At 34.5% G+C, this 15,796-nt stretch overlaps 1 protein-coding gene across 6 annotated transcripts in view; it reads left to right on the plus strand.

The window, feature by feature from the left end:
- LOC136041252 (adenylate cyclase type 3-like) overlaps positions 1 to 15,796 on the plus strand; it is a 248,448-nt gene that overhangs the window by 106,976 nt on the left and 125,676 nt on the right. The gene's annotated exons all lie outside the window — the stretch shown is intronic.

The raw sequence follows: 15,796 nt of genomic DNA on the forward strand, positions 1-15,796 counted from the left end.
GATGTGCAAATATATAGCCCAAATCATACAAGCCCAATGCATTCTATCACCCCTTGCTTGTCTTTTTGGCTATGAAACCGGTTTTCTGAGATATAACCTATGCTTAATTCTTGAGTGTGTTTCATTTAATCAACAAGTAACCCCCCTTTTTTTAGTTCATATTTATCTGATTATTCACATAAGGAATTATTGATATAATCTTTTGTGAGCCTGTAAATTTTAGTCCGACCGCCAGCTCTGCAAAAGACGATTAGTTTCAAAAACACCCGAGCCAAAAGGTACGGTCAGTCTGGCGACACCGTTTTATAGACCCGAATATCCTGATTCAGAATGTTCCTGGAGCTCGGGTGTCCGACGCTGGCTTCATCCTTAAAAACACTTTCTATTTTCTTTTATACTTGGTTTTCGGAAGTGAGAAACCCATTTTCGGTACGTATCAGTTTTAGCTAAGAATTGCTCACTAGGTAGTGCGCACGAGCAATAATCAGCGCTAACAGTGCTAGCCCTAAGGAGAAGAAACAGAAGAGAAGATAAAATTGCAGAACAAACAGCCACGACAATGAAATAAATCAAATACCACCCTCTGTTGCCTTTCTTGCTACTTACTAAGAGAACTTGGCCACAAGAAAGGTAAAACATTTAAAAAAAATTAATTTCTAATTATTAAGAGTGGAAATAATGTACATCAAATGAATCAGTAATGAATCAGTTGAGAAAAGTGTTTTGTCTGCTGAAGAAAACGGTTTAAAAGCCATTAAAGCATTTGTCACTGGCCAGCCCAATGCCTTTTCAAAAGCTAAAGTAGCTACAATGGCTACTAACCTGAAAAAAGGTAACGGACATAAAAAGAAAGCCTTCAGCAGCATTCGAGAGGAACTAGAAGTGACTGGAAAAATAGTACTTGCCTGCGGTAGTGCCCCCGCTACGTCTTTGTCAATGCTGCGAAGATTGATGCCACATGAACCTCTTCCGGTATCGCCAGCTCTGTTTGATAAAACAGAGAACGCTGGTGGCATTTCCTTACGGAAGGGTTCCAATGCTGCACTTCTAGATGCTATACGGGTGCTCAGTGAGATTGATTCCTGGGCTATAAACATTTCTCCCACACCTGTAGTAAGGCAGGCTGTTGTTATGAATTTTATGCCAAACATCAGAACGCAAACCCCTTTTAAAACCGAGACTTTGAAAACTTTGCTTTAAGAACCTTGTGAAACATAACTAGAGATACGACAAAATCGACTGAACTCCACGTAGTCTGCGACAGATACGATGGATTGTATTTTGCGAAGGAGCCAGAAGGTTGTCCTATTCTCCTCAAAGACAGCAGTGGCTGTCATGGTAGAAGGAGCAAGGGCAATGCCAGAGCGTGTCTAATCTCCCGGGATACAGCTCTGGAAAACTGGGAGGTGATGCTAACACAGTGACATTGTCGAAAGCAAAAATAGCTGAAATCATTTTTGGGGTATAGAAAGAAGAGACATAAAACACGCCCTGTCCACTAGTGCTTGCTGGAGGTTTTGGCGATAGAAGAGAAGTTCATGAAGTCCATGCTAGAGATCTTTCTCCCGATGTTTGCTCTCTACTCGCTGAGAGGCTTGCTAGGACACATGAAGAGGTGGACACGAGGGTGGTACTCCATGTGACCGAGTGTTACCACAGGGGTTTTACACGCGTTATAGTGAAAGCCAATGACACATACATTTTTGCTATACTCATTCAGCATTTCAGATTAATAGCTTCTCGGTGCACTGCATCCAATTCTAAGCTGTACCTCAAGTTCAGAGACAAAAACCTTCCAATTTACCAAATAGTCGAAAGAATCTCAGCCGAGCTGCTGCAAACTCCATTAACCTGCTTCACTGCTTCAGTGGTTGTGACAGGGTTAGATTTTTTCATTTAAAAGGAAAAAAGGCTTCCAAAACTGCGGTTTTCGAACCTGGTGTCCTGGACAAGCTCGAAGAGTTGATTTCAAAAGTTAAAAGTGCGCCCCAGCGTTTAATGGAATACCTGGTTGACATAACAAAAGTTTGCTAGTTGTTACTGCTTATGACAAGCGACCAGACGATTTTGCTAGCCTCAATGATCTATGGGTGCACTTGTTCCATAAGAAAAACAGTCTAAAGTGTCTGCCACCAACGGAGAACTTGTTTAAGTACCACATGAAGAGAGCTACTTTTCAGTGATGTTGATGCTGCAAGCAACGGAGTTTGCTTGCAACTCCTGTGAAATCCACGCTTCTTCAGTGGCCTTCGACCGCCAAAGGTGTTCCGAAATCGTGTAAGAATGGGTGCTCAGCTCGTTATCCGTGTGCTCTAGGAAGCCAGCGTGCCTTAATTTGTTCTTGTGGGGGCAGGTGCTCAGTCGACTAGGATGAAGACTAAAGACTTTTATTTTGTGAAGCACTGTTGGGAAAGGTTGAAATTGATGTGTCCCATTTAACTTGTCTTTTTGTGTTTTAGTTGTTTTTTATCACATTTCAATACATGAGGTTGTTGTTATACTCCCTGTAGTCGTTAATTCACTCCGACAGACTTAGGTTGTTCAGCAGCAGACTCGCGTTGTACTCTTGAGCAACCAGTGGCTATCCATGTCTGTCGTAATCAGCGTATTCTATTTGGTTGGAATAAATTTTTCTGCGAGCGGTAGCCCACTATGCACGTGCCTGATCATGGAATTTGTTGCTGAGTAGGAGAACAACTTATGAGGTTTTAGTTCCAGTTAAACAACCCTCTCGTGAAGTGTTTATTAACGGTCAATGGGTTCGTTTTGGGTCATCAATGGGTTTGTTTTGATCGGAATTCAATTTTTATCCTACTGCGTTTGATAAATGGAATAGTATCGGGCTTCATTTCTACTTTAAGCCATTATTTCCCGGAACTTGTTCCCGGTATATTCGGAATCAGCGAGTTCGATTTGATTGGAATCCACATTTCAACCTACTGTACTTGGGGGTGAAACTTATTAATGAGAGGAAAAAATAGAAAAGCATAGGGTTTTATTTCTACTCTGAGCCAACATTTCCGAACCTAGTTCCCAACATATTCGGAATCACCGTGTTCGATTTGGTCGGAAGTCACATTTACATGACCTGGCGGTTGGACTATTTTCTCTAGGAGAACATTAAAATCTTTTATAAAGCTGCATTTTACAATGTAAAATAAAAAATAATATTTATCAAAATTTAACATCTAGCAGACAGGAAATTATCGCTATAATTGTTTCCTTTTTTTCCTTTTCTCGTTATAGTATTTCCTGAAGTCCCAAGAGGGCATGGAACTCGTTTAAGATTTCGAATGATTGAGTGTTTCCTGAGAAAAAATTTGATTTTCAGGAATAGGAAGCGATTCAATATATTGTTTTAGAAATTGATTTTATTTTTGAGACAAAATGATTTCTGCTTAAACCAATTTTAAAGATTTTGCAATTTCTTTTGAAAGGTTGATTATTGAAATATGAAATATATTGACAGTGAATTTTAAATAAACAACTCTCTAAGGGGTTCGCGCAAGGCTCAATGCCTGGTTCTAAGAAGATGCGCAACAAGACACTAAACAGTGATACTATCAGAATACCAACTATAACACAGGTATTGACAGTTCAAGAAGTATTCACCAGTCATTTCATCAAAATTTGGACAGCAGCTACTTCTTCAGTCAGATCCTCCCCTTCCAGACTCAATATCAGATGGTTGTTTGGTCTGTATCACCTTAAACAAACGGCTCTTGAACCCGTTTATGAGGTTGAAACAACTAGAATCGTTATTGGGTTAAATGGTATATATAATATTTCCTGGATCGTTTCTAAGGACTCAAACAACTGGTGACACTGATTCAAAATGATGTGAAAACAGTAAAATTTGTATTTTAAGGCTTTTGAAGTTTCAAAGTACGGTACTTGTAGGATATAGCCCCTACCTAATATTATTCTAATATGTTTCTCTGACCCTCAATCCTAATGAAATATACCTAAGCATGATAAAAACATGATACTTTAAATATATTGGGGGAGGGGGTAAAGTATAGCGAGTTTGCATGCCTAATGTGTTAGGTACAATTATTCTGCATATTATGTAGTAAGAATTGTTTTCTAACTTCACGCTGTCCAAATACTTTACTCCACCTCTAATGTGCAAACATATAGCCCAAACAAAATGCGTCACTGAGTGAACAATATGAGCGGTAGGGGCTATAGCATACAAGGACACTAAGTACTCTTTATTTGTCAATTTTAACAAGTTAGTTTTTATGAAATTATAATATTCACAGTTCTCCCCCCCATTTTCATGTTTAAAAATTTCTACTTACTGTAATGTAAACACTACAGTTAACAAAGAATACTGTTAAATTAACATTTAGATGATGTTTAGTTATATGCAAATGGAGAGGGATAGCCTGTAGAACAATCAGGTGGGGGATTTTACTACCAGCTGTCATAACTTGGCTTTACATTCATCTTTGATATATTGCTGGTTAATAAAAGAGTATTGTCAAATAGCGCGGTATATAACAATTATATCAAGGTAACTGAGACACACTGACTAGAAATATGCAAACCGTTTCTCCCTATCATTAACCGTTTTTGAGATACCTGACATTAAGCATTTATATGTTTCTATCAGACAAAATTTAAAAAAGGGGGATTAAGGAACATTGCTGATATCATGACGTAATATAACAAAACAGTTGTCCCTATACAAACAATAGAAAAAAACAATTCTTACTACATAATATGCAGAATAATTGTACCTAAGACATTAGGCATGCGAACCCGCTATACTTTAACCCCCCCCCCCTAATGTATCTAAAGTATCATGTTTTTATCATGCTTAGGTATATTTCATTAGGATTGAGCGTCAGAGAAACATATTAGAAGAATATTAGGTAGAGTCTAGATCATACAAGTACAAGGTGTGTAAACACCTTGAAAAACTGCATTAGAAAAAGACATAGATATAAATATTAGCGTGTGAATGAGTCATTAAATAGCTCTCTATGATGTTTCATCCAGTGAGATCCAACAAAAGGGGAATAAAAAATGTTTTTGTTGATGTCTTGTCGACCTGACTCGATAGATCAACACCATTTTAATATTTGTAATCAGCATACGAAACTGCATAAGAAAAAGATAATATAAGAATTAGTGCACAAATGACCCCTCCAACATCTCTCTCTCTATGCTGTTTCATTCAACAAAATCGAACGGAAGAGGATTAAAAAAATGTGTTTTATCGATATCTACAAATTGAATGTGATAGAAAAAAACAGTTTTCAGATTTGTAATCTGCATAAAAAATTTCTTTATTAAAGCAAACAGGTCAGATATGTTGTTTTCTTAGATACAAAGAGGTTTTCAGGTGGGAAGATTCTCTCCTATCTCCTCTTCTCTCGCTACACACATAATCTAAACCTGCCCATTTTTGCACAACCGCTACAAGCAATACTTGTCGGTCCTGACCATCATATTCTGGCCCTGACTGTATACCCACTAAGATAGCTTAATTCAGTTTTACTCTTGCCTCTTTTAATTAATTCAGTTTTACCTCTTTAGAACTACTTGTAAATATGTCTTTCACAGAGGGCATTTTACCAGCTCACTTGAACAAGCTTGAGTTATTTTTTGTAAGAAGGTGAACCTCGTAGTGACAAAGCTAGTTATCGATCAATTTTCTTATTATCTGTATCGAACAAATTTTGATAAAGCTATGCTTTCCCTTGTACTTGTCTTTCTAGAAGCAAAATATGTTTTTATGATTTTCGTTTAGGCTTCTAAGCTATGTAAAGTAATAAAGTTCTTTAAAACTACTTCTTATTCAAATTCAACGGTCCTTGTGCTTCAGAAGCCACTCTTACAGAATCGGTACAAAAAGTCCAACTTTAGGGAAAAGAGCAAGGGTTGAAGAAGGGGCTGCTCCCCTCAAATACGGAAAAATTGTCCGTTCGTTTTAAGCTTTTATGTTGCACCTTACATATAGTTGAAAAAAATTAGTTTTTCTTTAAATTTAATTTCTGTTCGTTTTTCAAATCATGTCAGAAAATCCTACCCCAGTGTAAAATTTAAACTGGATCTCCAAGGAAACTTTCCTCCCCAGGGAAAGTTTTTACCGTGGAGAATCCTCCCCACAAATAATCTCCTCCGTCCCTTTTGGTCACTTAAAGAGGTAAATAGAACTTTTCATTTCCGTTTGAATGAGAGTTCTCTCGACGCTAATACCGCTAGAAAAAAAGCAACAAATGAACGCACATCCGTGATCTTGATTGTGGCAAAAAAAGTGAAATTACACATTTCTGTAGTTAGAAACTTCAAACTACTACACTTCGTTTCAATACAAAGTTCTCTGCTATGCTGAATATGATGTTGTGATTTTCAATAAGATCACTTTTATTTTAGGGTGTATTTCAATTTTTTTTTGAAAATCAGACCAGCTTTCTCAGTCTCGTAGTTTTGATGGGCAACAGAAAACGATGGGCATCATAAATTTCTATTTATTTGGTATCAACATAAAATGCCAATTTTCTTTGTGTGTATATGCTAATCAAAATTTGTTTTCTTCGGTTACTTTTTTCGCAGGATTTCAGTTACAATTTGCATAAGTTGCTCCTTACTTATAGTTTGTTACTTCGAGATGTTTGAAACAAAAGGAACGAGCTTCAGTGAGTAAAGCAAATTTTATGCATAAGAATAGTGCCCAGCACGTTCCCCCATATTTGAACTCCCTCGGGCCCTCGCCGAAGAACCTTCTTGGGTGATTTTTCTAAATTTAGTTGTATAGACATTTATTTTATTGTTTTTGTCTAGCCAGTTCATGAATCAGTGCCCCGAACCATGCAAAGGAACGACAAACTTTATCTAATAAAAATCTAGTCTAAATAACATTATGTTTAGTTGAATATCTTGCTAAGACCAGTTTCAAAATTCCATTTACCTTATCTGTCAATTAATAAAAATGCAGAACTAACTCATATCGAACGTTTGAGAATATTAATGACGTGACTGATATTCACCCAACTTTTTTCGACTGTCAAACCTAATTTTGATAGTTTTTTTTTGGTGATTAATAAACTCTCTAATTTCAAAAGACTTAGAAAAAATATACTAAGAGTGACGGGAAGAAAAAAAATTTCCAAAGTCGATACCTATCTAGATCGTCTTTTCGCACCACAAAATTTTAGTATGCCAATTTTCAGAAAATATTACTGTGTCATTCACAAGTATATATAGAGTGACGGATGCAGGGGGTGGGGGACCCCAGTCCCTAAGACTTTTTCTGTCGCCGTCATTCCTTGTTTTTTCCTGTTTTTCACTCATTAAAAAAAAAATATGTCCATTAATTGGCTCCATTGTCAAATTGCCCCACCAAAAAAAAATATCGTTATGTTATTATTATTATTATTATTATTATTATTATTATTATTAATTTATTACCCGTCAAAAACGGAAAAGACGGAGTATATAAAAGAAAAGCACAAAAATTTAAATACACTTCCACTACAAATATTATAAAATAACACTAGTCCAGGGGTGGTTGGCTCTTAAAAAATTGGTACTGAATTTGGAGATTCTTCTCTCCAAATTCACATCCAATATGTGAGTAATAATTGTGTATGTATGTATGTATGTATGTATTGTTTCTCGAAAACGGCTCCATATTTTTTCGGGAAAATTGACATTCTGTTATATTCTGCCCCCCTCCCCTAAAAAACGATTTGGATAGGTTCAGAAGTTTGAGAAACTTCGTTAAGAGCCTTAATTTTAGAGAAAAAAAACTATTGATGTGAGTGACGTTACTATTGTATACATCAGTATTACAATGACGTTATCACACTTGAAAAATTGAAGATTTTCATCTATGGAGAAGTACATTAAATTACTTAAAGAGTAAAAAACTGGAAATTGCAAAAAATATTTGCATATATTTTGACAAATGACGACCGGGACACAGGGAATATAAATGACGACCGGGACACTCGAAGAGAAATTACAGACTGGAACACCGGGACATAAATCACGACCGGGACACAGGGACACAACTACAACGGGGGCGCCGGGGGTACAGGGGGGATATATAAATGACGACCGGGACACAGGGATTGTTCGAAGAGAAATTACAGACCGGGACAAACGAGACAAAAATGACGACCGGGACACAGGGAATATAAATGACGACCGGGACACAGGGACACACCTACAACGGGGACGCCGGGGGGCACAGGGGGATATATAAATGACGACGGGGACACAGGGAATGTTCGATTAGCAATCACCATCAACAAAGCTCAAGGGCAATCATTAGAATAATGAGGTATAGATCCGAAAACGGATTGTTTTTCCCATGGACAATTATATGTTGCATGTTCAAGAGTCAGTAAACCTGACAATCTATTTATATGCACATACAATGGGACAGCGAAGAATGTTGTATATTCGCAAGTTTTACGTAGTTAAAAACACACACACATATATATATATATATATATATATATATATATATATATATATATATATATATATATATATATATATATATATATATATATATATATATATATATATCTATTCACAGGTGGGACACAGGGACACAACTACAATGGCGCGTAACGACTTAAACGCGTAACATATATACTATATAAATATTATATTATACATATATATATATATATATATATATATATATATATATATATATATATATATATATATATATATATATATATATATATATATATATATATATATATATATATATATATATATATATATATATATATATATATATATATATATATATATATATATATATATATATATATATATACATATATTTATTCATATATATATATATATATATATATATATATATATATATATATATATATATATATATATATATATATATATATATATATATATATATATATATATATATATAAGTTGTCTGTGTGTCTGTCGAGTGACGTCACTGTCCGCATATGACGTCTGAATTATTTTATCACGTACCAATTCAAAAACGAATGTATTAAAACCGAAGTAGCTGTGTTGGCGCAGAGGGTTTGACCTTAGCGTGGTAATACGGGACCCAGAGATCGAACCATGCTGCAGGAATGCACTAGAGGGCCGACGCAGGGACCTTAGTAGTCAAGAAGCGTCGTTAATCCGATACAAATACAAATACAGTAGCTCAGTTGGTAAAGCGTTATGTTCCAGGTTCTAGGTCCGAGAGGTTCCAGGTTCGAACCTTGGCTTTAGCACTAATACAAAAGAAGAAAAAAAACTAAAAAAGATAAAAACTACAAAAAAAACTAAAAAGAAAATACTAAAAAAACTAAAAAAGCTAAAAAACTGAAAAAAACTAAAAAAGGGTAAAAAACTAAAAACTAAAAAAGTAAAAAAAAACTAAAAAAAGGTAAAAACTACAAAAAAACTAAAAAGAAAAAAACTAAAACTAATAAACTAAAAACTAAAAAAAATGAAAAAAAAACTAAAAAAGGGAAAAAAACTGACAAATAAAGGAGAAAAAGAAAACTAAAAAATAAAAATAAAAATAAAAAAAAGGTAAATGTATTCAAGCCGAAGTAGCTGAGTTGGTAAAGCGTTATCTTCCAGGTTCTAGGTCCGAGAGGTTCCAGGTTCGAACCTTGGCTTTAGCATTAATACAAAAGAAGAAAAAAAACTAAAAAGAAAAAAACTAAAAAACAGGTAAAAATTACTAAAAAAACTAAAAAAGCTAAAAAACTAAAAAAAAACTAAAAAAAGATAAAAAACTAAAAACTATAAAAGAAAAAAAGAAAAAACTAAAAAAAAGGGTCAAAACAGCAAAAAAACTAAAAAGAAAAAAAAACTAAAAACTAATAAAAAAACTAAAAACTGAAAAAGAAAAAAAAAGAAAAAAAGGAAAAAAACTGAAAAATAAAGGAGAAAAGGAAAACTAAAAAAAGTAAAAACAAAAAAAAAAAATAAAAAGGTAAATACTACAAAAAAACTAAAAAGAAAAAAGAAAAAAAAACTAAAAAGCAAAAAAATTTATTTCATCATATACCAATTCAAAATGTATCCAAAATGTATCCAATTTATGTATATACAGACCGGGACACCGGGAATATAAATGACGACCGGGACACTCAAAGAGAAATTACAGACTGGGACACCGGGACACAAATGACGACTGGGACGTGTGTGTCGACTGACGTCATTTTTGTGTGTCTACTGACGTCATGTTTGTCGACTATAAATGACGACTGGGACTCAGGGACACAACTACAACGGGGACGCCGGGGGACACAGGGGGATATATAAATGACAATGGGGACGCAGGGAATGTTTGATTAGCAATCACCATCAACAAAGCTCAAGGGCAATCATTAGAATAATGAGCTATAGATCTGAATACGGATTGTTTTTCCCATGGACAATTATATGCGGCATGTTCAAGAGTCGGTAAACCTGACAATCTATTTATATGTACAGACAATGGGACAGCGAAGAATGTTGTATATTCGCAAGTTTTAAGTAGTTAAAAACATATATATATATATATATATATATATATATATATATATATATATATATATATATATATATATATATATTCACAGGTGGGACACAGGGACACAACTACAATGGCGCGTAACTAATATGGCGCGTAACGACTTACGCGCGCGGGGGGGGGGGGGGGCTTGGGGGGGTGCGAAGCGCCCCCACCAACTAGGTGTTGGGGTGGCGCATATTATATATTTAAAAATAAGTTGTCTGTCTGTCTATCGATTGACGTCATTATATGACGTCTGATTTATTTCATCATATACCAATTCAAAAACGAATGTATTCAAGCCGAAGTAGCTGAGTTGGTAAAGCGTTATGTTCCAGGTTCCAGGTCCGAGAGGTTCCAGGCTCGAACCTTGGCTTTAGCATTAATACAAAAGAAGAAAAAAAACTAAAAAAGGCAAAAACTACAAAAAACTAAAAAGAAAATACTAAAAACTAAAAAAGCTAAAAAACTAAAAAAAAACTAAAAAAAAGGCAAAAAACTAAAAACTAAAAAAGAAAAAAACTAAAAAAACTAAAAAAAGGTAAAAACTACAAAAAAAACTAAAAGGAAAAAAACAAAAACTAATAAAAAACTTAAAAAACTAAAAACTGAAAAAGAAAAAAAACTAAAAAATGGATAAAAACTGAAAAATAAAGGAGAAAAAGACAACTAAAAACCGGGACACAGGGAATATAAATGACGACCGGGACACTCAAAGAGAAATTACAGACTGGGACACTGGGACACAAATAACGACCGGGAGATATAAATGACGACCGGGACACTCAAAGATAAATTACAGACTGGGACACCGGGACACAGGGAATATAAATGACGACTGGGACGCTCAAAGAGAAATTACAGACTGGGGCACTGGGACACATGACGACCGGGATACTGGGAATATAAATGACGACCGGGACACAGGGACACAACTACAAGGGGGATGCCGGGGGCAAAGGGGGATATATAAATGACGACCGGGACACAGGGAATGTTCGATTAGCAATCACCATCAACAAAGCTCAAGGGCAATCATTAGAATAATCAGGTATAGATCTGAATACGGATTGTTTTTCCCATGGACAATTATATGTTGCATATTCAAGAGTCGGTAAACCTGACAATCTGTTTATATGCACAGACAATGGGACATCGAAGAATGTTGTATATTCCCAAGTTTTACGTAGTTAAAAACATATATATATATATATATATATATATATATATATATATATATATATATATATATATATATATATATATATATATATATATATATATATATATATATATATATATATATATATATATATATATATATATATATATATATATATATATATATATATCAAACCATTTAATTATTGCTCATTTAAATATCCAAGATATAAACAAAGTCATGAGTATCCATAGATTACGGTTACGGTTCATCTAGATGAGTGTGCCATTTTTAACTTCTAAGTTAATCCATAACAAATTATGCAAATATTTTTCACAAATTTTCTTTTGTAAAAGCAGGTAGCTCGGCCTTCGACTGTAGAATACAAAAATAATTGAAATAGAGGTAGAGATTATTTAGAAACGTTTAAAATAGCCTATACAATGATTTTCCTTCTTTTAAAGGTGACAGCTTACCTTTAAATGTCTTCGAAGTCCTTACACTGTAGCCAAAATGGTATCAGCTGTTGTTAAAAAAAATAAATAAATAAATAGTGTAAGTAGATCGCTCGTTTTCTTTTGCATCTCACCAACCTTTCAAATGAAATCCTTGCTTCTCCCGCTCTTGTGAAAGTAAAATAGATAGATTGTCAGTACCTTATGGGAAACTAATTGGGGCATTTCCCTAATCAATTAGAAAAGAAAGTTAATTCAATAGACTTTGACATAAAGTAGGTCCTATTCAAATAAATTAGCCACAATACAAGCATTTTGTTAATGTTTTAGCTATCGTATTATAATTATTTCAGCTTTATGATAATAATATAATATAAATTTATTACCCACAAAAAGGTAACACAAAAATGTGGGGTACCCCCCCTCCTTTTACATAAATAATTTATGTCTGTTTTAAGTTTTAATGTCGATCCTTGCCTTCTTTTAAAGAAACTTAGTTTTAGTTTAATTCAATTCTTGACCGTTTTTCCAATCATTACCAGACCTATTCAAAATAATATGGGGGCTACCACCCCTGTAATTTCCCACTGCTTGCTGTTAAATCGTATAGATTAACACTTGTAAATTGATTGGTAGTGTCCTAGATTGGTCGCATAAAAAATTGCCATAGGATTAACACAAATTCTCTGGCACTTAATTTCTTTAGTGTAATAGTAAGTGACTAATTCCATCAAATATATTAAAAAAGAATGATAGATGATTCAATAGGATACATTTGAAATTGAGCTGACTTCGTGAACGGAACAACATAATTGCAAATGTATTTCTCCCCCCTTTTGTAAATGGAGCACACTATCATAGGGTCGTAACATTGTGAGATAGTTTTATTAACAAATTTTATGTCTTTCTGAATTTTTTGAAAAATTCGATTCTTTCAATGTTAATGTTGTTTCTAAGACCCTTTCTAATATTCTGGCTCCTGTAAACGTAGGTCGCTTCTTGTAGTTCCTTGCCAAAAAACTGTCTACTATAGATAAATTAAACACAAAACTTAATATTTCCATTTAAAAATCGATAATAATAGCTCCTGGTAAGCCCCCTCCCCCCAGGAGGCTCCCTGCTGACGCTCAATATGCCCATCCAGCTCTTTACCTTTTTGTTGCCAGCAAGCACATGGATGTAGTCTTTTATATTACAAAGAAAATGTTCTTCTGTAATAAGAAGGGAATTTAAAATTAAGACTATTTAAAATTAAGGGATACTAGAGATTGTTTTACGCCTCCTTGATTTAGATCATTTTCTTTATTTACCAAAATCTTCATGGAACAACGAAAATGCAATTTTGAAGCATCAAGTAGCTCCACCCCTATTTATATATTGCCATAGGACAGCCAATCGATTTAAAATTATTGTACAACAATATATAAAGTTTCCCAGTTCCAGAGGCAGCAATGCACCCCACTGGCGCATTCGTTTCTAGAGTCATGTAGCCCTTGTAAAATACATGGTTGATAAACACAGATATTTTAAAGCTTCATTTAACCAAGTTAATTCACTTAATGCCTTATAAAATTTTTTACTGCGATGTATAATTGTCATCTGCTATTATAAAATAGAGCTGATGATCATGGAACATTGATCGTCGATCGACGTAAATGCAATTTTGAAGCATCAGGTACCCCCACCCCCCATTTGCATAATTACCCACCGGCTTTACTCTGTTTATAGCAGATTCTAATTTTGTAATACTGTACATAATTTCATCAGGCAAATAGTGAATTAACTGCGCAAATCCGTAAGAGATTCTGGAAATGGTAGGGGTAATATTACCCCTCCCTCCCTGCAGTAATAATAAAGGCATAGACCAAAACACTCCCGAGAATCAAGAAGGACTAGATATCCATTTTTACCACCCCCTTCCCCAAAATCCATTCTACATGCATCTGAAAGGTCACTGAGAGTTAGGATATTTAGACATTAAAATGAAATCTTTGAGGCATCTGCCCCCATCCCCACCTACAAAATTACCCAGCTCCCTTTAGAATATGTAGGAATTAGGAGTTATAAGTTATCTAGGAGTTAGGATGTTTGAACATCAAAATGAACTTTTTGAGGCATCTGCCCCCATCCCCACCTTCAAAATTACCCACCTCCCCTTAGTTTATTTATGAGTTGGCCCCCATTCCCACCTACAACATTACACACCTCCCCTTTGAATATTTTTGAATTATAAGTTATTTAGGAGTTAGGATGTTTGGACATCAAAATGGCATGGAATGGGGATAGAAGCATTTGCCTCCAACCCCACCTCCACTGTGTATACTTTTATCTAATATGAATCAAATACTGAATCAAAATCAGTTTTTGTTAAATGAAGGTATAAAATAAATGTCCAAGCTTTTAGTAACTGAAGCTGCCATCCCCTTCCGACACAATTACCCAGCGCCCCTCCTTCATAATAGCTCATATACATTTATAATCTTTTTATCGTTCTCTTTAACTGTCTTGCTTTCCCTTTGGCTGCTCAATTTTACATTCAGAAGGAAAATTCCCCAGGGAAAATCTACCAGGGGTTTTGTCTTGGAGGGATTTTACGGGGGGGGGGAGCTTCTCAAAAGTAAATTTTTTACGGGGGAAGTTTTCCCTTTGAAAATTTTTAGAGAAAAGATTAAGATAAAAGATTAAGATTAAAATTTTAGAGAAAAGATATAGAGAAAAGTTTATATATCTTTTCCACAAGTGGAATTTTACGGAGGATTTCCCCCCAGGAGATTCACGCCGCATTCTGTATTAGCTGTATTCTAATAAGTGTTCAGAAAAGTCCGTAAATTAAACTTGAGTGTAGACGGGAATCCTCCTAATTATTTACCCTTGCTCTTTACTGGCATTTGAAATAAGTTCATTTTTCTGCTTTGTTTATTTCTGTTCACTTTTATGCAGTAAATAAATTACAGATAGGGTAGAAATAAACTTCAGGATAAGCCCACCACCAAACGATAAGCGTGTTATTGAGAAATTCTTGCTCTGTGGCATAAAACGGTAGAATATTAGGTTTACAGCTAATCACGGCATGATATATTTTGCTGCTTAAAAGGGATAATTCAACTGAAAATTATTAAATTTGATGAATCTGTTCTCAATTTACGATGCTGTATGGTTTGGCACAACCCATTCACGATCCTCATCAAAAAAGAAAATACCAGGCCGTTTTAACCAACCCCAAAATAACTACTTATTTATTTAGAAAGAAGACTCATACCTCCTTGAATATTTCATAGAATACATTAAACTTAATGATAAAACTTCCTTCAAGAATACAACCATTTTTGTGAATTTTTCCTTCTTCTATTTTCCTTCTTCTTGAATTTTCTCTCCTTCTTCTGCTCTTGAAAAAAAAAAACAAGGTTCTTCACATGAAAGTAATCAGAGGATGAGTAGGGACATTCACCCTTATATACTCAATCAGTTTTAAGTTTTAATGCCGGCCTTAAGCTTAATTTGAAAAATTATTTTTTATTCAATATGTGTTCGTTTTAACGCCATATCCGGAGTTTTCAAAAATAAACTTTCGCGCAGCAATGCTTCGAGAAAAAGAGCTCATTTAGTGTATTTAATTTTCGAAACGAAGTGTTACTATCAAAAATAAACTATTGTCAA

Source organism: Artemia franciscana, unplaced genomic scaffold (genome assembly GCF_032884065.1).
Source record: "Artemia franciscana unplaced genomic scaffold, ASM3288406v1 PGA_scaffold_1180, whole genome shotgun sequence".
Lineage (NCBI taxonomy): Eukaryota > Metazoa > Arthropoda > Branchiopoda > Anostraca > Artemiidae > Artemia > Artemia franciscana.